The 20,700-nt window shown below is 45.7% G+C and overlaps 2 pseudogenes; both read right to left on the bottom strand.

Annotated features, from left to right (window-relative positions):
- Positions 1-3,812: 3,812 nt before the first annotated feature.
- Positions 3,813-3,930, bottom strand: LOC140098637 (5S ribosomal RNA; annotated as a pseudogene).
- A 10,999-nt stretch (positions 3,931-14,929) lies between these two features.
- On the bottom strand, positions 14,930-15,047 carry LOC140098636 (5S ribosomal RNA; annotated as a pseudogene).
- Positions 15,048-20,700: the final 5,653 nt, after the last annotated feature.

Raw genomic sequence — 20,700 nt, 5'->3', positions numbered from 1 at the left:
TCAACAGAACTTGGGATTCCCAGCCAGTCTCCCATGCTTGTACTTGCCAAGCCTTAAGCTGCATTGTTGCTGCGATCTGACGAGAGCAGGCACATTCAGCTTAGAATGGCCGTTGACAGCAGCTGTTCAATTTGAACCTTCTTTTACTATCTCATAGAGAAACTAACACAATTTTCAGGTTCAAAAAGGTCAACAGAACTTGGGATTCCCAGCCAGTCTCCCATGCTGGTGCTTGCCAAGCCTTAAGCTGCATTGCTGCTGCGATCTGACGAGAGCAGGCACATTCAGCTTAGAATGGCCGTTGACAGCAGCTGTTCAATTTGAACCTTCTTTTACCATCTTTGACAGAGAAACTAACAATTTTCAGGTTCAAAAAGGTCAACGGAACTTGGGATTCCCAGCCAGTCTCCCATGCTGGTACTTGCCAAGCCTTAAGCTGCATTGCTGCTGCGATCTGACGAGAGCAGGCACATTCAGCTTAGAATGGCCGTTGACAGCAGCTGTTCAATTTGAACCTTCTTTTACTATCTCATAGAGAAACTAACACAATTTTCAGGTTCAAAAGGTCAACGGAACTTGGGATTCCCAGCCAGTCTCCCATGCTGGTACTTGCCAAGCCTTAAGCTGCATTGCTGCTGCGATCTGACGAGAGCAGGCACATTCAGCTTAGAATGGCCGTTGACAGCAGCTGTTCAATTTGAACCTTCTTTTATCATCTTTGACAGAGAAACTAACAATTTTCAGGTTCAAAAAGGTCCACGGAACTTGGGATTCCCAGCCAGTCTCCCATGCTGGTACTTGCCAAGCCTTAAGCTGCATTGCTGCTGCGATCTGACGAGAGCAGGCACATTCAGCTTAGAATGGCCGTTGACAGCACCTGTTCAATTTGAACCTTCTTTTACTATCTCATAGAGAAACTAACACAATTTTCAGGTTCAAAAAGGTCAACGGAACTTGGGATTCCCAGCCAGTCTCCCATGCTGGTACTTGCCAAGCCTTAAGCTACATTGCTGCTGGATTCCCAGCCAGTCTCCCATGCTGGTACTTGCCAAGCCTTAAGCTGCTGCGATCTGACGAGAGCAGGCACATTCAGCTTAGAATGGCCGTTGACAGCAGCTGTTCAATTTGAACCTTCTTTTACTATCTCATAGAGAAACTAACACAATTTTCAGGTTCAAAAAGGTCAACAGAACTTGGGATTCCCAGCCAGTCTCCCATGCTGGTACTTGCCAAGCCTTAAGCTGCATTGCTGCTGCGATCTGACGAGAGCAGGCACATTCAGCTTAGAATGGCCGTTGACAGCAGCTGTTCAATTTGAACCTTCTTTTACTATCTCATAGAGAAACTAACACAATTTTCAGGTTCAAAAAGGTCAACGGAACTTGGGATTCCCAGCCAGTCTCCCATGCTGGTACTTGCCAAGCCTTAAGCTGCATTGCTGCTGCGATCTGACGAGAGCAGGCACATTCAGCTTAGAATGGCCGTTGACAGCAGCTGTTCAATTTGAACCTTCTTTTACTATCTCATAGAGAAACTAACACAATTTTCAGGTTCAAAAAGGTCAAGGGAACTTGGGATTCCCAGCCAGTCTCCCATGCTGGTACTTGCCAAGCCTTAAGCTGCTGCGATCTGACGAGAGCAGGCACATTCAGCTTAAAATGGCCGTTGACAGCAGCTGTTCAATTTGAACCTTCTTTTACTATCTCATAGAGAAACTAACACAATTTTCAGGTTCAAAAAGGTCAACGGAACTTGGGATTCCCAGCCAGTCTCCCATGCTGGTACTTGCCAAGCCTTAAGCTGCATTGCTGCTGCAATCTGACGAGAGCAGGCACATTCAGCTTAGAATTGCCGTTGACAGCAGCTGTTCAATTTGAACCTTCTTTTACTATCTCATAGAGAAACTAACACAATTTTCAGGTTCAAAAAGGTCAACGGAACTTGGGATTCGCAGCCAGTCTCCCATGCTGGTACTTGCCAAGCCTTAAGCTGCATTGCTGCTGCGATCTGACGAGAGCAGGCACATTCAGCTTAGAATGGCCGTTGACAGCAGCTGCCTAATTTCTACTTTCTTTTACTATCTCATAGAGAAACTAACACAATTTTCAGGTTCAAAAAGGTCAACGGAACTTGGGATTCCCAGCCAGTCTCCCATGCTGGTACTTGCCAAGCCTTAAGCTGCATTGCTGCTGCGATCTGACGAGAGCAGGAACATTCATCTTAGAATGGCCGTTGACAGCAGCTGTTCAATTTGAACCTTCTTTTACTATCTCATAGAGAAACTAACACAATTTTCAGGTTCAAAAAGGTCAACGGAGCTTGGGATTCCCAGCCAGTCTCCCATGCTGGTACTTGCCAAGCCTTAAGCTGCATTGATGCTGCGATCTGACGAGAGCAGGCACATTCAGCTTAGAATGGCCGTTGACAGCAGCTGTTCAATTTGAACCTTCTTTTACTATCTCATAGAGAAACTAACACAATTTTCAGGTTCAAAAAGGTCAACAGAACTTGGGATTCCCAGCCAGTCTCCCATGCTGGTACTTGCCAAGCCTTAAGCTGCATTGCTGCTGCGATCTGATGAGAGCAGGCACATTCAGCTTAGAATGGCCGTTGACAGCAGCTGTTCAATTTGAACCTTCTTTTACTATCTCATAGAGAAACTAACACAATTTTCAGGTTCAAAAAGGTCAACGGAACTTGGGATTCCCAGCCAGTCTCCCATGCTGGTACTTGCCAAGCCTTAAGCTGCATTGCTGCTGCGATCTGATGAGAGCAGGCACATTCAGCTTAGAATGGCCGTGGACAGCAGCTGTTCAATTTGAACCTTCTTTTACTATCTCATAGAGAAACTAACACAATTTTCAGGTTCAAAAAGGTCAACGGAACTTGGGATTCCCAGCCAGTCTCCCATGCTGGTACTTGCCAAGCCTTAAGCTGCGGCGATCTGACAAGAGCAGGCACATTAAGCTTAGAATGGCCGTTGACAGCAGCTGTTCAATTTGAACCTTCTTTTACTATCTCATAGAGAAACTAACACAATTTTCAGGTTCAAAAAGGTCAACAGAAGTTGGGATTCCCAGCCAGTCTCCCATGCTGGTACTTGCCAAGCCTTAAGCTGCATTGCTGCTGCGATCTGATGAGAGCAGGCTCATTCAGCTTAGAATGGCCGTTGACAGCAGCTGTTCAATTTGAACCTTCTTTTACTATCTCATAGAGAAAGTAACACAATTTTCAGGTTCAAAAAGGTCAACGGAACTTGGGATTCCCAGCCAGTCTCCCATGCTGGTACTTGCCAAGCCTTAAGCTGCATTGCTGCTGCGATCTGACGAGAGCAGGCACATTCAGCTTAGAATGGCCGTTGACAGCAGCTGTTCAGTTTGAACCTTCTTTTACTATCTCATAGAGAAACTAACACAATTTTCAGGTTCAAAAAGGTCAACGGAACTTGGGATTCGCAGCCAGTCTCTCATGCTGGTACTTGCCAAGCCTTAAGCTGCATTGCTGCTGCGATCTGACGAGAGCAGGCACATTCAGCTTAGAATGGCCGTTGACAGCAGCTGTTCAATTTGAACCTTCTTTTACCATCTTTGACAGAGAAACTAACAATTTTCAGGTTCAAAAAGGTCAACGGAACTTGGGATTCCCAGCCAGTCTCCCATGCTGGTACTTGCCAAGCCTTAAGCTGCATTGCTGCTGCGATCTGACGAGAGCAGGCACATTCAGCTTAGAATGGCCGTTGACAGCAGCTTTTCAATTTGAACCTTCTTTTACTATCTCATAGAGAAACTAACACAATTTTCAGGTTCAAAAAGGTCAACGGAACTTGGGATTCCCAGCCAGTCTCCCATGCTGGTACTTGCCAAGCCTTAAGCTGCATTGCTGCTGCGATCTGATGAGAGCAGGCACATTCAGCTTAGAATGGCCGTTGACAGCAGCTGTTCAATTTGAACCTTCTTTTACTATCTCATAGAGAAACTAACACAATTTTCAGGTTCAAAAAGGTCAACGGAACTTGGGATTCCCAGCCAGTCTCCCATGCTGGTACTTGCCAAGCCTTAAGCTGCGGCGATCTGACAAGAGCAGGCACATTCAGCTTAGAATGGCCGTTGACAGCAGCTGTTCAATTTGAACCTTCTTTTACTATCTCATAGAGAAACTAACACAATTTTCAGGTTCAAAAAGGTCAACAGAACTTGGGATTCCCAGCCAGTCTCCCATGCTGGTACTTGCAAAGCCTTAAGCTGCATTGCTGCTGCGATCTGACGAGAGCAGGCACATTCAGCTTAGAATGGCCATTGACAGCAGCTGTTCAGTTTGAACCTTCTTTTACTATCTCATAGAGAAACTAACACAATTTTCAGGTTCAAAAAGGTCAACGGAACTTGGGATTCGCAGCCAGTCTCCCATGCTGGTACTTGCCAAGCCTTAAGCTGCATTGCTGCTGCGATCTGACGAGAGCAGGCACATTCAGCTTAGAATGGCCGTTGACAGCAGCTGTTCAATTTGAACCTTCTTTTACCATCTTTGACAGAGAAACTAACAATTTTCAGGTTCAAAAAGGTCAACAGAACTTGGGATTCCCAGCCAGTCTCCCATGCTGGTACTTGCCAAGCCTTAAGCTGCATTGCTGCTGCGATCTGACGAGAGCAGGCACATTCAGCTTAGAATGGCCGTTGATAGCAGCTGTTCAATTTGAACCGTCTTTTACTATCTCATAGAGAAACTAACACAATTTTCAGGTTCAAAAAGGTCAACGGAACTTGGGATTCCCAGCCAGTCTCCCATACTGGTACTTGCCTAGCCTTAAGCTGCATTGCTGCTGCGATCTGACGAGAGCAGGCACATTGAGCTTAGAATGGCCGTTGACAGCAGCTGTTCAGTTTGAACCTTCTTTTACTATCTCATAGAGAAACTAACACAATTTTAAGGTTCAAAAAGGTCAACGGAACTTGGGATTCCCAGCCAGTCTCCCATGCTGGTACTTGCCAAGCCTTAAGCTGCATTGCTGCTGCGATCTGACGAGAGCAGGCACATTCAGCTTAGAATGGCCGTTGACAGCAGCTGTTCAATTTGAACCTTCTTTTATCATCTTTGACAGAGAAACTAACAATTTTCAGGTTCAAAAAGGTCAACGGAACTTGGGATTCCCAGCCAGTCTCCCATGCTGGTACTTGCCAAGCCTTAAGCTGCATTGCTGCTGCGATCTGACGAGAGCAGGCACATTCAGCTTAGAATGGCCGTTGACAGCAGCTGTTCAATTTGAACCTTCTTTTACTATCTCATAGAGAAACTAACACATTTTTCAGGTTCAAAAAGGTCAACGGAACTTGGGATTCCCAGCCAGTCTCCCATGCTGGTACTTGCCAAGCCTTAAGCTGCTGCGATCTGACGAAAGCAGGCACATTCAGCTTAGAATGGCCGTTGACAGCAGCTGTTCAATTTGAACCTTCTTTTACTATCTCATAGAGAAACTAACACAATTTTCAGGTTCAAAAAGGTCAACAGAACTTGGAATTCCCAGCCAGTCTCCCATGCTGGTACTTGCCAAGCCTTAAGCTTCATTGCTGCTGCGATCTGACGAGAGCAGGCACATTCAGCTTAGAATGGCCGTTGACAGCAGATGTTCAGTTTGAACCTTCTTTTACTATCTCATAGAGAAACTAACACAATTTTCAGGCTCAAAAAGGTCAACGGAACTTGGTATTCCCAGCCAGTCTCCCATGCTGGTACTTGCCAAGCCTTAAGCTGCATTGCTGCTGCGATCTGACGAGAGCAGGCACATTCAGCTTAGAATGGCCGTTGACAGCAGCTGTTCAATTTGAACTTTCTTTTACCATCTTTGACAGAGAAACTAACAATTTTCAGGTTCAAAAAGGTCAACAGAACTTGGGATTCCCAGCCAGTCTCCCATGCTTGTACTTGCCAAGCCTTAAGCTGCATTGTTGCTGCGATCTGACGAGAGCAGGCACATTCAGCTTAGAATGGCCGTTGACAGCAGCTGTTCAATTTGAACCTTCTTTTATTATCTCATAGAGAAACTAACACAATTTTCAGGTTCAAAAAGGTCAACGGAACTTGGGATTCCCAGCCAGTCTCCCATGCTGGTACTTGCCAAGCCTTAAGTTGCATTGCTGCTGCGATCTGACGAGAGCAGGCACATTCAGCTTAGAATGGCCGTTGACAGCAGCTGTTCATTTTGAACCTTCTTTTACTATCTCATAGAGAAACTAACACAATTTTCAGGTTCTAAAAGGTCAACGGAACTTGGGATTCCCAGCCAGTCTCCCATGCTGGTACTTGCCAAGCCTTAAGCTGCATTGCTGCTGCGATCTGACGAGAGCAGGCACATTCAGCTTAGAATGGCCGTTGACAGCAGCTGTTCAATTTGAACCTTCTTTTACTATCTCATAGAGAAACTAACACAATTTTCAGGTTCAAAAGGTCAACGGAACTTGGGATTCCCAGCCAGTCTCCCATGCTGGTACTTGCCAAGCCTTAAGCTGCATTGCTGCTGCGATCTGACGAGAGCAGGCACATTCAGCTTAGAATGGCCGTTGACAGCAGCTGTTCAATTTGAACCTTCTTTTACTATCTCATAGAGAAACTAACACAATTTTCAGGTTCAAAAAGGTCAACGGAACTTGGGATTCCCAGCCAGTCTCCCATGCTGGTACTTGCCAAGCCTTAAGCTGCATTGCTGCTGCGATCTGACGAGAGCAGGCACATTCAGCTTAGAATGGCTGTTGACAGCAGCTGTTCAATTTGAACCTTCTTTTACTATCTCATAGAGAAACTAACACAATTTTCAGGTTCAAAAAGGTCAACGGAACTTGGGATTCCCAGCCAGTCTCCCATGCTGGTACTTGCCAAGCCTTAAGCTGCATTGATGCTGCGATCTGACGAGAGCAGGCACATTCAGCTTAGAATGGCCGTTGACAGCAGCTGTTCAGTTTGAACCTTCTTTTACTATCTCATAGAGAAACTAACACAATTTCAGGTTCAAAAAGGTCAACGGAACTTGGGATTCCCAGCCAGTCTCCCATGCTGGTACTTGCCAAGCCTTAAGCTGCATTGCTGCTGCAATCTGACGAGAGCAGGCACATTCAGCTTAGAATGGCCGTTGACAGCAGCTGTTCAGTTTGAACCTTCTTTTACTATCTCATAGAGAAACTAACACAATTTTCAGGTTCAAAAAGGTCAACGGAACTTGGGATTCCCAGCCAGTCTCCCATGCTGGTACTTGCCAAGCCTTAAGCTGCGGCGATCTGACAAGAGCAGGCACATTCAGCTTAGAATGGCCGTTGACAGCAGCTGTTCAATTTGAACCTTCTTTTACTATCTCATAGAGAAACTAACACAATTTTCAGGTTCAAAAAGGTCAACGGAACTTGGGATTCCCAGCCAGTCTCCCATGCTGGTACTTGCCAAGCCTTAAGCTGCATTGCTGCTGCGATCTGACGAGAGCAGGCACATTCAGCTTAGAATGGCCGTTGACAGCAGCTGTTCAGTTTGAACCTTCTTTTACTATCTCATAGAGAAACTAACACAATTTTCAGGTTCAAAAAGGTCAACGGAACTTGGGATTCCCAGCCAGTCTCCCATGCTGGTACTTGCCAAGCCTTAAGCTGCATTGCTGCTGCGATCTGACGAGAGCAGGCACATTCAGCTTAGAATGGCCGTTGACAGCAGCTGTTCAATTTGAACCTTCTTTTACTATCTCATAGAGAAACTAACACAATTTTCAGGTTCAAAAAGGTCAACGGAACTTGGGATTCCCAGCCAGTCTCCCATGCTGGTACTTGCCAAGCCTTAAGCTGCTGCGATCTGACAAGAGCAGGCACATTCAGCTTAGAATGGCCGTTGACAGCAGCTGTTCAGTTTGAACCTTCTTTTACTATCTCATAGAGAAACTAACACAATTTTCAGGTTCAGAAAGGTAAACGGAACTTGGGATTCCCAGCCAGTCTCCCATGCTGGTACTTGCCAAGCCTTAAGCTGCATTGCTGCTGCGATCTGACGAGAGCAGGCACATTCAGCTTAGAATGGCCGTTGACAGCAGCTGTTCAATTTGAACTTTCTTTTACTATCTCATAGAAAAACTAACACAATTTTCAGGTTCAAAAAGGTCAACAGAACTTGGGATTTCCAGCCAGTCTCCCATGCTGGTACTTGCCAAGCCTTAAGCTGCATTGCTGCTGCGATCTGACGAGAGCAGGCACATTCAGCTTAGAATGGCCGTTGACAGCAGCTGTTCAATTTGAACCTTCTTTTACTATCTCATAGAGAAACTAACACAATTTTCAGGTTCAAAAAGGTCAACAGAACTTGGAATTCCCAGCCAGTCTCCCATGCTGGTACTTGCCAAGCCTTAAGCTTCATTGCTGCTGCGATCTGACGAGAGCAGGCACATTCAGCTTAGAATGGCCGTTGACAGCAGATGTTCAGTTTGAACCTTCTTTTACTATCTCATAGAGAAACTAACACAATTTTCAGGCTCAAAAAGGTCAACGGAACTTGGTATTCCCAGCCAGTCTCCCATGCTGGTACTTGCCAAGCCTTAAGCTGCATTGCTGCTGCGATCTGACGAGAGCAGGCACATTCAGCTTAGAATGGCCGTTGACAGCAGCTGTTCAATTTGAACCTTCTTTTACTATCTCATAGAGAAACTAACACAATTTTCAGGTTCAAAAAGGTCAACGGAACTTGGGATTCCCAGCCAGTCTCCCATGCTGGTACTTGCCAAGCCTTAAGCTGCTGCGATCTGACAAGAGCAGGCACATTCAGCTTAGAATGGCCGTTGACAGCAGCTGTTCAGTTTGAACCTTCTTTTACTATCTCATAGAGAAACTAACACAATTTTCAGGTTCAGAAAGGTAAACGGAACTTGGGATTCCCAGCCAGTCTCCCATGCTGGTACTTGCCAAGCCTTAAGCTGCATTGCTGCTGCGATCTGACGAGAGCAGGCACATTCAGCTTAGAATGGCCGTTGACAGCAGCTGTTCAATTTGAACTTTCTTTTACTATCTCATAGAAAAACTAACACAATTTTCAGGTTCAAAAAGGTCAACAGAACTTGGGATTTCCAGCCAGTCTCCCATGCTGGTACTTGCCAAGCCTTAAGCTGCATTGCTGCTGCGATCTGACGAGAGCAGGCACATTCAGCTTAGAATGGCCGTTGACAGCAGCTGTTCAATTTGAACCTTCTTTTACTATCTCATAGAGAAACTAACACAATTTTCAGGTTCAAAAAGGTCAACAGAACTTGGAATTCCCAGCCAGTCTCCCATGCTGGTACTTGCCAAGCCTTAAGCTTCATTGCTGCTGCGATCTGACGAGAGCAGGCACATTCAGCTTAGAATGGCCGTTGACAGCAGATGTTCAGTTTGAACCTTCTTTTACTATCTCATAGAGAAACTAACACAATTTTCAGGCTCAAAAAGGTCAACGGAACTTGGTATTCCCAGCCAGTCTCCCATGCTGGTACTTGCCAAGCCTTAAGCTGCATTGCTGCTGCGATCTGACGAGAGCAGGCACATTCAGCTTAGAATGGCCGTTGACAGCAGCTGTTCAATTTGAACCTTCTTTTACTATCTCATAGAGAAACTAACACAATTTTCAGGTTCAAAAAGGTCAACGGAACTTGGGATTCCCAGCCAGTCTCCCATGCTGGTACTTGCCAAGCCTTAAGCTGCTGCGATCTGACAAGAGCAGGCACATTCAGCTTAGAATGGCCGTTGACAGCAGCTGTTCAGTTTGAACCTTCTTTTACTATCTCATAGAGAAACTAACACAATTTTCAGGTTCAGAAAGGTAAACGGAACTTGGGATTCCCAGCCAGTCTCCCATGCTGGTACTTGCCAAGCCTTAAGCTGCATTGCTGCTGCGATCTGACGAGAGCAGGCACATTCAGCTTAGAATGGCCGTTGACAGCAGCTGTTCAATTTGAACTTTCTTTTACTATCTCATAGAAAAACTAACACAATTTTCAGGTTCAAAAAGGTCAACAGAACTTGGGATTTCCAGCCAGTCTCCCATGCTGGTACTTGCCAAGCCTTAAGCTGCATTGCTGCTGCGATCTGACGAGAGCAGGCACATTCAGCTTAGAATGGCCGTTGACAGCAGCTGTTCAATTTGAACCTTCTTTTACTATCTCATAGAGAAACTAACACAATTTTCAGGTTCAAAAAGGTCAACAGAACTTGGAATTCCCAGCCAGTCTCCCATGCTGGTACTTGCCAAGCCTTAAGCTTCATTGCTGCTGCGATCTGACGAGAGCAGGCACATTCAGCTTAGAATGGCCGTTGACAGCAGATGTTCAGTTTGAACCTTCTTTTACTATCTCATAGAGAAACTAACACAATTTTCAGGCTCAAAAAGGTCAACGGAACTTGGTATTCCCAGCCAGTCTCCCATGCTGGTACTTGCCAAGCCTTAAGCTGCATTTCTGCTGCGATCTGACGAGAGCAGGCACATTCAGCTTAGAATGGCCGTTGACAGCAGCTGTTCAATTTGAACTTTCTTTTACCATCTTTGACAGAGAAACTAACAATTTTCAGGTTCAAAAAGGTCAACAGAACTTGGGATTCCCAGCCAGTCTCCCATGCTTGTACTTGCCAAGCCTTAAGCTGCATTGTTGCTGCGATCTGACGAGAGCAGGCACATTCAGCTTAGAATGGCCGTTGACAGCAGCTGTTCAATTTGAACCTTCTTTTACTATCTCATAGAGAAACTAACACAATTTTCAGGTTCAAAAGGTCAACGGAACTTGGGATTCCCAGCCAGTCTCCCATGCTGGTACTTGCCAAGCCTTAAGCTGCATTGCTGCTGCGATCTGACAAGAGCAGGCACATTCAGCTTAGAATGGCCGTTGACAGCAGCTGTTCAATTTGAACCTTCTTTTACTATCTCATAGAGAAACTAACACAATTTTCAGGTTCAAAAAGGTCAACGGAACTTGGGATTCCCAGCCAGTCTCCCATGCTGGTACTTGCCAAGCCTTAAGCTGCATTGATGCTGCGATCTGACGAGAGCAGGCACATTCAGCTTAGAATGGCCGTTGACAGCAGCTGTTCAGTTTGAACCTTCTTTTACTATCTCATAGAGAAACTAACACAATTTCAGGTTCAAAAAGGTCAACGGAACTTGGGATTCCCAGCCAGTCTCCCATGCTGGTACTTGCCAAGCCTTAAGCTGCATTGCTGCTGCAATCTGACGAGAGCAGGCACATTCAGCTTAGAATGGCCGTTGACAGCAGCTGTTCAGTTTGAACCTTCTTTTACTATCTCATAGAGAAACTAACACAATTTTCAGGTTCAAAAAGGTCAACGGAACTTGGGATTCCCAGCCAGTCTCCCATGCTGGTACTTGCCAAGCCTTAAGCTGCGGCGATCTGACAAGAGCAGGCACATTCAGCTTAGAATGGCCGTTGACAGCAGCTGTTCAATTTGAACCTTCTTTTACTATCTCATAGAGAAACTAACACAATTTTCAGGTTCAAAAAGGTCAACAGAATTTGGTATTCCCAGCCAGTCTCCCATGCTGGTACTTGCCAAGCCTTAAGCTGCATTGCTGCTGCGATCTGACGAGAGCAGGCACATTCAGCTTAGAATGGCCGTTGACAGCAGCTGTTCAATTTGAACCTTCTTTTATTATCTCATAGAGAAACTAACACAATTTTCAGGTTCAAAAAGGTCAACGGAACTTGGGATTCCCAGCCAGTCTCCCATGCTGGTACTTGCCAAGCCTTAAGCTGCATTGCTGCTGCGATCTGACGAGAGCAGGCACATTCAGCTTAGAATGGCCGTTGACAGCAGCTGTTCAGTTTGAACCTTCTTTTACTATCTCATAGAGAAACTAACACAATTTTCAGGTTCAAAAAGGTCAACGGAACTTGGGATTCCCAGCCAGTCTCCCATGCTGGTACTTGCCAAGCCTTAAGCTGCATTGCTGCTGCGATCTGACGAGAGCAGGCACATTCAGCTTAGAATGGCCGTTGACAGCAGCTGTTCAATTTGAACCTTCTTTTACTATCTCATAGAGAAACTAACACAATTTTCAGGTTCAAAAAGGTCAACGGAACTTGGGATTCCCAGCCAGTCTCCCATGCTGGTACTTGCCAAGCCTTAAGCTGCTGCGATCTGACAAGAGCAGGCACATTCAGCTTAGAATGGCCGTTGACAGCAGCTGTTCAGTTTGAACCTTCTTTTACTATCTCATAGAGAAACTAACACAATTTTCAGGTTCAGAAAGGTAAACGGAACTTGGGATTCCCAGCCAGTCTCCCATGCTGGTACTTGCCAAGCCTTAAGCTGCATTGCTGCTGCGATCTGACGAGAGCAGGCACATTCAGCTTAGAATGGCCGTTGACAGCAGCTGTTCAATTTGAACTTTCTTTTACTATCTCATAGAAAAACTAACACAATTTTCAGGTTCAAAAAGGTCAACAGAACTTGGGATTTCCAGCCAGTCTCCCATGCTGGTATTTGCCAAGCCTTAAGCTGCATTGCTGCTGCGGTCTGACGAGAGCAGGCACATTCAGCTTAGAATGGCCGTTGACAGCAGCTGTTCAATTTGAACCTTCTTTTACTATCTCATAGAGAAACTAACACGATTTTCAGGTTCAAAAAGGTCAATGGAACTTGGGATTCCCAGCCAGTCTCCCATGCTGGTACTTGCCAAGCCTTAAGCTACATTGCTGCTGGATTCCCAGCCAGTCTCCCATGCTGGTACTTGCCAAGCCTTAAGCTGCTGCGATCTGACGAGAGCAGGCACATTCAGCTTAGAATGGCCGTTGACAGCAGCTGTTCAATTTGAACCTTCTTTTACTATCTCATAGAGAAACTAACACAATTTTCAGGTTCAAAAAGGTCAACAGAACTTGGGATTCCCAGCCAGTCTCCCATGCTGGTACTTGCCAAGCCTTAAGCTGCATTGCTGCTGCGATCTGACGAGAGCAGGCACATTCAGCTTAGAATGGCCGTTGACAGCAGCTGTTCAATTTGAACCTTCTTTTACTATCTCATAGAGAAACTAACACAATTTTCAGGTTCAAAAAGGTCAACGGAACTTGGGATTCCCAGCCAGTCTCCCATGCTGGTACTTGCCAAGCCTTAAGCTGCATTGCTGCTGCGATCTGACGAGAGCAGGCACATTCAGCTTAGAATGGCCGTTGACAGCAGCTGTTCAATTTGAACCTTCTTTTACTATCTCATAGAGAAACTAACACAATTTTCAGGTTCAAAAAGGTCAAGGGAACTTGGGATTCCCAGCCAGTCTCCCATGCTGGTACTTGCCAAGCCTTAAGCTGCTGCGATCTGACGAGAGCAGGCACATTCAGCTTAAAATGGCCGTTGACAGCAGCTGTTCAATTTGAACCTTCTTTTACTATCTCATAGAGAAACTAACACAATTTTCAGGTTCAAAAAGGTCAACGGAACTTGGGATTCCCAGCCAGTCTCCCATGCTGGTACTTGCCAAGCCTTAAGCTGCATTGCTGCTGCAATCTGACGAGAGCAGGCACATTCAGCTTAGAATTGCCGTTGACAGCAGCTGTTCAATTTGAACCTTCTTTTACTATCTCATAGAGAAACTAACACAATTTTCAGGTTCAAAAAGGTCAACGGAACTTGGGATTCGCAGCCAGTCTCCCATGCTGGTACTTGCCAAGCCTTAAGCTGCATTGCTGCTGCGATCTGACGAGAGCAGGCACATTCAGCTTAGAATGGCCGTTGACAGCAGCTGCCTAATTTCTACTTTCTTTTACTATCTCATAGAGAAACTAACACAATTTTCAGGTTCAAAAAGGTCAACGGAACTTGGGATTCCCAGCCAGTCTCCCATGCTGGTACTTGCCAAGCCTTAAGCTGCATTGCTGCTGCGATCTGACGAGAGCAGGAACATTCATCTTAGAATGGCCGTTGACAGCAGCTGTTCAATTTGAACCTTCTTTTACTATCTCATAGAGAAACTAACACAATTTTCAGGTTCAAAAAGGTCAACGGAGCTTGGGATTCCCAGCCAGTCTCCCATGCTGGTACTTGCCAAGCCTTAAGCTGCATTGATGCTGCGATCTGACGAGAGCAGGCACATTCAGCTTAGAATGGCCGTTGACAGCAGCTGTTCAATTTGAACCTTCTTTTACTATCTCATAGAGAAACTAACACAATTTTCAGGTTCAAAAAGGTCAACAGAACTTGGGATTCCCAGCCAGTCTCCCATGCTGGTACTTGCCAAGCCTTAAGCTGCATTGCTGCTGCGATCTGATGAGAGCAGGCACATTCAGCTTAGAATGGCCGTTGACAGCAGCTGTTCAATTTGAACCTTCTTTTACTATCTCATAGAGAAACTAACACAATTTTCAGGTTCAAAAAGGTCAACGGAACTTGGGATTCCCAGCCAGTCTCCCATGCTGGTACTTGCCAAGCCTTAAGCTGCATTGCTGCTGCGATCTGATGAGAGCAGGCACATTCAGCTTAGAATGGCCGTGGACAGCAGCTGTTCAATTTGAACCTTCTTTTACTATCTCATAGAGAAACTAACACAATTTTCAGGTTCAAAAAGGTCAACGGAACTTGGGATTCCCAGCCAGTCTCCCATGCTGGTACTTGCCAAGCCTTAAGCTGCGGCGATCTGACAAGAGCAGGCACATTCAGCTTAGAATGGCCGTTGACAGCAGCTGTTCAATTTGAACCTTCTTTTACCATCTTTGACAGAGAAACTAACAATTTTCAGGTTCAAAAAGGTCAACGGAACTTGGGATTCCCAGCCAGTCTCCCATGCTGGTACTTGCCAAGCCTTAAGCTGCATTGCTGCTGCGATCTGACGAGAGCAGGCACATTCAGCTTAGAATGGCCGTTGACAGCAGCTTTTCAATTTGAACCTTCTTTTACTATCTCATAGAGAAACTAACACAATTTTCAGGTTCAAAAAGGTCAACGGAACTTGGGATTCCCAGCCAGTCTCCCATGCTGGTACTTGCCAAGCCTTAAGCTGCATTGCTGCTGCGATCTGATGAGAGCAGGCACATTCAGCTTAGAATGGCCGTTGACAGCAGCTGTTCAATTTGAACCTTCTTTTACTATCTCATAGAGAAACTAACACAATTTTCAGGTTCAAAAAGGTCAACGGAACTTGGGATTCCCAGCCAGTCTCCCATGCTGGTACTTGCCAAGCCTTAAGCTGCGGCGATCTGACAAGAGCAGGCACATTCAGCTTAGAATGGCCGTTGACAGCAGCTGTTCAATTTGAACCTTCTTTTACTATCTCATAGAGAAACTAACACAATTTTCAGGTTCAAAAAGGTCAACAGAACTTGGGATTCCCAGCCAGTCTCCCATGCTGGTACTTGCAAAGCCTTAAGCTGCATTGCTGCTGCGATCTGACGAGAGCAGGCACATTCAGCTTAGAATGGCCGTTGACAGCAGCTGTTCAGTTTGAACCTTCTTTTACTATCTCATAGAGAAACTAACACAATTTTCAGGTTCAAAAAGGTCAACGGAACTTGGGATTCGCAGCCAGTCTCCCATGCTGGTACTTGCCAAGCCTTAAGCTGCATTGCTGCTGCGATCTGACGAGAGCAGGCACATTGAGCTTAGAATGGCCGTTGACAGCAGCTGTTCAGTTTGAACCTTCTTTTACTATCTCATAGAGAAACTAACACAATTTTCAGGTTCAAAAAGGTCAACGGAACTTGGGATTCCCAGCCAGTCTCCCATGCTGGTACTTGCCAAGCCTTAAGCTGCATTGCTGCTGCGATCTGACGAGAGCAGGCACATTCAGCTTAGAATGGCCGTTGACAGCAGCTGTTCAATTTGAACCTTCTTTTATCATCTTTGACAGAGAAACTAACAATTTTCAGGTTCAAAAAGGTCAACGGAACTTGGGATTCCCAGCCAGTCTCCCATGCTGGTACTTGCCAAGCCTTAAGCTGCATTGCTGCTGCGATCTGACGAGAGCAGGCACATTCAGCTTAGAATGGCCGTTGACAGCAGCTGTTCAATTTGAACCTTCTTTTACCATCTTTGACAGAGAAACTAACAATTTTCAGGTTCAAAAAGATCAACAGAACTTGGGATTCCCAGCCAGTCTCCCATGCTGGTACTTGCCAAGCCTTAAGCTGCATTGCTGCTGCGATCTGACGAGAGCAGGCACATTCAGCTTAGAATGGCCGTTGACAGCAGCTGTTCAATTTGAACCGTCTTTTACTATCTCATAGAGAAACTAACACAATTTTCAGGTTCAAAAAGGTCAACGGAACTTGGGATTCCCAGCCAGTCTCCCATACTGGTACTTGCCTAGCCTTAAGCTGCATTGCTGCTGCGATCTGACGAGAGCAGGCACATTGAGCTTAGAATGGCCGTTGACAGCAGCTGTTCAGTTTGAACCTTCTTTTACTATCTCATAGAGAAACTAACACAATTTTCAGGTTCAAAAAGGTCAACGGAACTTGGGATTCCCAGCCAGTCTCCCATGCTGGTACTTGCCAAGCCTTAAGCTGCATTGCTGCTGCGATCTGACGAGAGCAGGCACATTCAGCTTAGAATGGCCGTTGACAGCAGCTGTTCAATTTGAACCTTCTTTTATCATCTTTGACAGAGAAACTAACAATTTTCAGGTTCAAAAAGGTCAACGGAACTTGGGATTCCCAGCCAGTCTCCCATGCTGGTACTTGCCAAGCCTTAAGCTGCATTGCTGCTGCGATCTGACGAGAGCAGGCACATTCAGCTTAGAATGGCCGTTGACAGCAGCTGTTCAATTTGAACCTTCTTTTACTATCTCATAGAGAAACTAACACATTTTTCAGGTTCAAAAAGGTCAACGGAACTTGGGATTCCCAGCCAGTCTCCCATGCTGGTACTTGCCAAGCCTTAAGCTGCTGCGATCTGACGAGAGCAGGCACATTCAGCTTAGAATGGCCGTTGACAGCAGCTGTTCAATTTGAACCTTCTTTTACTATCTCATAGAGAAACTAACACAATTTTCAGGTTCAAAAAGGTCAACAGAACTTGGAATTCCCAGCCAGTCTCCCATGCTGGTACTTGCCAAGCCTTAAGCTTCATTGCTGCTGCGATCTGACGAGAGCAGGCACATTCAGCTTAGAATGGCCGTTGACAGCAGATGTTCAGTTTGAACCTTCTTTTACTATCTCATAGAGAAACTAACACAATTTTCAGGCTCAAAAAGGTCAACGGAACTTGGTATTCCCAGCCAGTCTCCCATGCTGGTACTTGCCAAGCCTTAAGCTGCATTGCTGCTGCGATCTGACGAGAGCAGGCACATTCAGCTTAGAATGGCCGTTGACAGCAGCTGTTCAATTTGAACTTTCTTTTACCATCTTTGACAGAGAAACTAACAATTTTCAGGTTCAAAAAGGTCAACAGAACTTGGGATTCCCAGCCAGTCTCCCATGCTTGTACTTGCCAAGCCTTAAGCTGCATTGTTGCTGCGATCTGACGAGAGCAGGCACATTCAGCTTAGAATGGCCGTTGACAGCAGCTGTTCAATTTGAACCTTCTTTTACTATCTCATAGAGAAACTAACACAATTTTCAGGTTCAAAAAGGTCAACAGAACTTGGGATTCCCAGCCAGTCTCCCATGCTGGTGCTTGCCAAGCCTTAAGCTGCATTGCTGCTGCGATCTGACGAGAGCAGGCACATTCAGCTTAGAATGGCCGTTGACAGCAGCTGTTCAATTTGAACCTTCTTTTACCATCTTTGACAGAGAAACTAACAATTTTCAGGTTCAAAAAGGTCAACGGAACTTGGGATTCCCAGCCAGTCTCCCATGCTGGTACTTGCCAAGCCTTAAGCTGCATTGCTGCTGCGATCTGACGAGAGCAGGCACATTCAGCTTAGAATGGCCGTTGACAGCAGCTGTTCAATTTGAACCTTCTTTTACTATCTCATAGAGAAACTAACACAATTTTCAGGTTCAAAAGGTCAACGGAACTTGGGATTCCCAGCCAGTCTCCCATGCTGGTACTTGCCAAGCCTTAAGCTGCATTGCTGCTGCGATCTGACGAGAGCAGGCACATTCAGCTTAGAATGGCCGTTGACAGCAGCTGTTCAATTTGAACCTTCTTTTATCATCTTTGACAGAGAAACTAACAATTTTCAGGTTCAAAAAGGTCCACGGAACTTGGGATTCCCAGCCAGTCTCCCATGCTGGTACTTGCCAAGCCTTAAGCTGCATTGCTGCTGCGATCTGACGAGAGCAGGCACATTCAGCTTAGAATGGCCGTTGACAGCACCTGTTCAATTTGAACCTTCTTTTACTATCTCATAGAGAAACTAACACAATTTTCAGGTTCAAAAAGGTCAACGGAACTTGGGATTCCCAGCCAGTCTCCCATGCTGGTACTTGCCAAGCCTTAAGCTACATTGCTGCTGGATTCCCAGCCAGTCTCCCATGCTGGTACTTGCCAAGCCTTAAGCTGCTGCGATCTGACGAGAGCAGGCACATTCAGCTTAGAATGGCCGTTGACAGCAGCTGTTCAATTTGAACCTTCTTTTACTATCTCATAGAGAAACTAACACAATTTTCAGGTTCAAAAAGGTCAACAGAACTTGGGATTCCCAGCCAGTCTCCCATGCTGGTACTTGCCAAGCCTTAAGCTGCATTGCTGCTGCGATCTGACGAGAGCAGGCACATTCAGCTTAGAATGGCCGTTGACAGCAGCTGTTCAATTTGAACCTTCTTTTACTATCTCATAGAGAAACTAACACAATTTTCAGGTTCAAAAAGGTCAACGGAACTTGGGATTCCCAGCCAGTCTCCCATGCTGGTACTTGCCAAGCCTTAAGCTGCATTGCTGCTGCGATCTGACGAGAGCAGGCACATTCAGCTTAGAATGGCCGTTGACAGCAGCTGTTCAATTTGAACCTTCTTTTACTATCTCATAGAGAAACTAACACAATTTTCAGGTTCAAAAAGGTCAAGGGAACTTGGGATTCCCAGCCAGTCTCCCATGCTGGTACTTGCCAAGCCTTAAGCTGCTGCGATCTGACGAGAGCAGGCACATTCAGCTTAAAATGGCCGTTGACAGCAGCTGTTCAATTTGAACCTTCTTTTACTATCTCATAGAGAAACTAACACAATTTTCAGGTTCAAAAAGGTCAACGGAACTTGGGATTCCCAGCCAGTCTCCCATGCTGGTACTTGCCAAGCCTTAAGCTGCATTGCTGCTGCAATCTGACGAGAGCAGGCACATTCAGCTTAGAATTGCCGTTGACAGCAGCTGTTCAATTTGAACCTTCTTTTACTATCTCATAGAGAAACTAACACAATTTTCAGGTTCAAAAAGGTCAACGGAACTTGGGATTCGCAGCCAGTCTCCCATGCTGGTACTTGCCAAGCCTTAAGCTGCATTGCTGCTGCGATCTGACGAGAGCAGGCACATTCAGCTTAGAATGGCCGTTGACAGCAGCTGCCTAATTTCTACTTTCTTTTACTATCTCATAGAGAAACTAACACAATTTTCAGGTTCAAAAAGGTCAACGGAACTTGGGATTCCCAGCCAGTCTCCCATGCTGGTACTTGCCAAGCCTTAAGCTGCATTGCTGCTGCGATCTGACGAGAGCAGGAACATTCATCTTAGAATGGCCGTTGACAGCAGCTGTTCAATTTGAACCTTCTTTTACTATCTCATAGAGAAACTAACACAATTTTCAGGTTCAAAAAGGTCAACGGAGCTTGGGATTCCCAGCCAGTCTCCCATGCTGGTACTTGCCAAGCCTTAAGCTGCATTGATGCTGCGATCTGACGAGAGCAGGCACATTCAGCTTAGAATGGCCGTTGACAGCAGCTGTTCAATTTGAACCTTCTTTTACTATCTCATAGAGAAACTAACACAATTTTCAGGTTCAAAAAGGTCAACAGAACTTGGGATTCCCAGCCAGTCTCCCATGCTGGTACTTGCCAAGCCTTAAGCTGCATTGCTGCTGCGATCTGATGAGAGCAGGCACATTCAGCTTAGAATGGCCGTTGACAGCAGCTGTTCAATTTGAACCTTCTTTTACTATCTCATAGAGAAACTAACACAATTTTCAGGTTCAAAAAGGTCAACGGAACTTGGGATTCCCAGCCAGTCTCCCATGCTGGTACTTGCCAAGCCTTAAGCTGCATTGCTGCTGCGATCTGATGAGAGCAGGCACATTCAGCTTAGAATGGCCGTGGACAGCAGCTGTTCAATTTGAACCTTCTTTTACTATCTCATAGAGAAACTAACACAATTTTCAGGTTCAAAAAGGTCAACGGAACTTGGGATTCCCAGCCAGTCTCCCATGCTGGTACTTGCCAAGCCTTAAGCTGCGGCGATCTGACAAGAGCAGGCACATTAAGCTTAGAATGGCCGTTGACAGCAGCTGTTCAATTTGAACCTTCTTTTACTATCTCATAGAGAAACTAACACAATTTTCAGGTTCAAAAAGGTCAACAGAAGTTGGGATTCCCAGCCAGTCTCCCATGCTGGTACTTGCCAAGCCTTAAGCTGCATTGCTGCTGCGATCTGATGAGAGCAGGCTCATTCAGCTTAGAATGGCCGTTGACAGCAGCTGTTCAATTTGAACCTTCTTTTACTATCTCATAGAGAAAGTAACACAATTTTCAGGTTCAAAAAGGTCAACGGAACTTGGGATTCCCAGCCAGTCTCCCATGCTGGTACTTGCCAAGCCTTAAGCTGCATTGCTGCTGCGATCTGACGA

The sequence above is a fragment of the Engystomops pustulosus genome, chromosome 9 (genome assembly GCF_040894005.1).
Source record: "Engystomops pustulosus chromosome 9, aEngPut4.maternal, whole genome shotgun sequence".
In the NCBI taxonomy this organism is placed as follows: domain Eukaryota; kingdom Metazoa; phylum Chordata; class Amphibia; order Anura; family Leptodactylidae; genus Engystomops; species Engystomops pustulosus.
The sequence above is the reverse complement of the archived record's forward strand: the minus strand, read 5'-3'. Positions and strand labels throughout refer to the sequence as shown.